A 4,023-nucleotide genomic window follows, 5' to 3' on the forward strand; every position below is an offset into this window, starting at 1 on the left:
CTCCACCCCAGGCTTTGCTGTTGTCCACTGTGGGTTGTAATTGTTCGTTTAGTGACTTCTCTAGGCTATTTTTATAAAGATTGTATTTTTTGTCATGCGTGGTCAGTGAAGTCTCTCTTCTGAGATTTGACAGAGATTTCCTTAAGTGTCCAAAGAGACGTTTGACAGAGATTTCCTTAAATGTCCAAAGCAAAACAAACAAACCCCACATCAAACAACTCACAGTCTCTGCAGTTGAGATCTGGGTGAGTGTTGGGACAGGCCTTCAATATTCAGCAGGCAGCTTACAGCTTACGTTGGGTCTTCACTGCTGTGCCCAGGCTTTCTCTAGTTGCGGCGAGCGGGGGCTACTCTTCGTTGTGGTGCATGGGCTTCTCATTGCGGTGGCTTCTCTTGTTGCGGAGCGTGGGCTCCAGGCACGCGGGCTTCAGTAGTTGTGGCACGCGGGCTCAGTAGTTGTGGCGCATGGGCTTAGTTGCTCTGCGACATGTGAGATCTTCCCAAACCAGGGATCGAACCCGTGTCCCCTGCATTGGCAGGCGGACTCCTAACCACTGCGCCACCAGGGAAGTCCAATAGCTCTTTGCTTTCTATTGCCGGATAATATCCCATCGTATGATGTACTGCAGTTTGTTTATCCATTCTTCTATTGAGAGACGTCTTGGTTGCTTCCAGTTTTTGGCAGTTATGAATAAAGCTGCTATAAACATTTGTATGGACATAAGTTTTCAGCTCATTGGGGTGGATACCTAGAAGTGTGATGGCTGGATGGTATGGTAAGGCCCTGTTTATGTTTAGCTTTGTAAGAAACTGCCAGTGTGGAACCCTTTCAGAGCCCTTGTTCCCCAAAGCATCTCACTCTCCAGCTTTTCTCCCTGGCTTTCAGTGCTGTCTGTTGTCGGCCTCAATTAATATCCTTTGCCCCAGGCTGCAGTGACTGGTTGACTGCCCTGAATGTTTTTGACAAATGCCTTCCCCATGGCCACTCTGCTCTGAGCAAGTTCTGAGTTAGACACAACTGAGAAGGCAACTCACAAAGGCAACACCTTTTCATTAGACCTTCAGAAGCTATTTGACAGGTCAGGACAGGCAGCCTCGGTTCTTTGAGAACAAGGTCCTGTCTGCTCCCTCCCACACCAGGAACCCACAAGAGAAGGTGGGTGCTGTCTTCAGAATCACTGCTGAGTTGGAGAGTGGGGAAGTGGGGGGGGGTTCATTCACCTTTCTCTTGATAAGTGTTTGCTTGGTTGCTGTAATCCTTACTATTTTCCACAGTTCAGACAAGGTAGATTTTTTTCACTGTTTCTGTGCTGGCATGGGTGGGAAGTTTTTAAATTAGTAATTCAAGCTTTTTACCGTTATAGGTCTTTTCGGATAGTCTGTTTCCTCGAGTCAGTTTTGGTAATTTATATCTTTCTAGAAATCTGTCCGTTTTTCTCTGCGTTGCCTAATTTGTTGGCATGCAGTTGTTTATAGTATTCCTTTACAATCCTTTTAATTTTGTAAGATCATGAGTGATGTCCCTTCTTTAATTTCTGATTTTAATATTTTGAATCTTTTCTCTCTTTTTCTTTTTAGGATAAATTCTACTAGTTTACATGTTACATAGTTTATTCCTTTTCTCTTGCGGTTACGGTTAGATTCTTTTAGTGTGAATAGTTAAAGTATGAAGTTAATCTTCATCTTTCTTTCTGTTTTTACTAAATGATTCAAAACCTGTGGTAGTCTTTGAGCCAAAGTCTACAAGGTACAGTCTTATGGCTTGTCTGGAAAAGTCTGTGTGGACTCTTGAATACTGCTTTTCCTGCGCGTTGAGTTCTGCGCTGACTCCTGCCTTTCCTCAGTCTGCAGGTGGTGGTAAGACCTTGTCTTCTAGCCTCGTTTCTGTTGAGAAGTTGTAAATGACCTGCCTCGTCTTACTGGTAGTCTTTAGGGTTTTCTCTTGGTCTTTAGGGTTCTGCAGTTCTGCTTGTGTGTCGAGGGGTGAATTCATTTTTATTTGTCCTGCTCTGGCCTTGCAGTGCTTGTTCATGATTAACCATATACCTTCAAGAATCATATCTTTAAGTCTGGAGTCCTGTGTTTCCGCAGTTCTGGAAATCCCTCCACCATTCTCTCTAAGATACCATGTCTTCTCCACCGTCTCCTCTTCCCTTCTGGACCCCTTTTAGGCATATGTTGGACTTTTGCATTTGCTTCATCATTTGTATTTTCCATTTGTTTCTCTCTCTGCACTGAATTCTGGTTGGGGGGGGAGTTATCTTCAGATAGCTCTGCCTGTTCATTATTTGTCTCTTCAGCACTGTTTAATCTGCTGTTTAACCCTCCCAGTGAGTTTTAAATTTAAAAGCCTTTCATTTCTAGAAGTTTCATTTGTTTCTTTTAAAACATGTCCTTGCCCCTTGTGTCCTCTTCTTTTCTCTGCTAGGTTTTGTTGTCTCTCATCCTATTTTTAACTAGTTCTTGTGATGCTTTTCAAGGCTTGTGTGCAGTGTTTTTCTTTCATTTATTTAGTTTTCCTGTGGATGGCTTGGCTCTTCCAGGGTCCCAGGTCTCCCTTTCCTGTGAACTCAAGTCCCTGTTTCCTTTTCCATGTGTTTGTTACAACCTCAGGTCCCAGCCTCCAGGATAGTGCTCTTTAAGAGAAATATAATATGAGCCATGTATATAATTTAAAATTTGCAAATAGCCACATTAAAAAATAAAGAGGTAGATGAACTTAATTTTAATAACGTATTACATTTAAGCCAGTAGATCCAAAATATTATCATTTAAACATGTAATCAATATGAAAATGAATTATTTTGGGTACTAAGTCTTCTAAATCCAGTGTATTTGACACTCACAGCAGGTCTCAATTTGGGGCCACATTTCAAGTGTGTCATCACCACATGTGACTGGTGGCCGCCATATTGGATGACAGTTCCAGGCCCTGTATTGGAGTCTGACTTTCCCCTTGGGCCAACTTGTGCTCGCACCTGTGGCTTTGAGTTTCCACATTGTTGCTGGCACTTGGGGTCTTACCTATCTCTTGAGCTTGACTCTGTATTAAAAATGGTCTTTTCTCATAGCTCTGTGTGTTTATAGTTGGAGAAAGAGGTCAGTTTAGTCCACCATGTTGCCAAAATCCTTTCATTTATTCCTTACAACAATCTTTTTTTTTCTTCTTTTTTTTAAAAATTTTTATTGGAGTATAGTTGATTTACAATGTTGTGTTAGTTTCAGGTGTACAGCAAAGTGAATCAGTTATACATATACATATATCAACTATTTTTTGAGATTCTTTTCTCATATAGGCCATTACAGAGTATTGAGTGGAGTTCCCTGTACTATACAGTAGGTTCTTATTAGTTATCTGTTTTATACATAGTAGTGTGTATGTCAGTCCCAGTCTCACAATTTATCCCTCCCCCACACCATCCCCTGGTAACCATAAATTTGTTTTCTACATCCATGACTCTACTTCCATTTTATAAATAAGTTCATTTGTACCCCCCCTTTTTTTAGATTCCACATATAAGTGATAGCATATGATATTTGTCTTTCTGTTTCTGACTTACTTCACTCAGTATGACAATCTCTAGGTCCATCCATGTTGCTGCAAATGGCATTATTTTGTTCTTTTTAATTGCTGAGTAATATTCCATTGTATATATGTACCACATCTTCTTTATCCATTCCTCTGTTGATGGACATTTAGGTTGCTTTTTCCTTACAACAATCTTATGATGGAGGTACTCTTATGCTCAATTTACAGATGAGGAAACTAGGGCTCATAGAGCTTAAGTGACTTGCCCAAGGTCATGTGGCTGTTAAGTGGCTGACAACAAACCCCCATACAGGTGTGTTTGAATTCCAAGTCCACGCTCTATCCACCATGCATGTTGCCATCTCATAATTGTGATTCCTCCTTGTTCATTCTCAGGAATTAAACACCACCAAGAGCTCTCTCCTCCCTGACTCCTTACACGGCCTTGCTTGTCTAGAGAGTAGCTCTTGGCCGAGACCTGGTAGTGGAGAGCC

This window comes from Lipotes vexillifer, unplaced genomic scaffold, assembly GCF_000442215.2.
Source record: "Lipotes vexillifer unplaced genomic scaffold, Lipotes_vexillifer_v1.1 scaffold371, whole genome shotgun sequence".
NCBI lineage: Eukaryota > Metazoa > Chordata > Mammalia > Artiodactyla > Lipotidae > Lipotes > Lipotes vexillifer.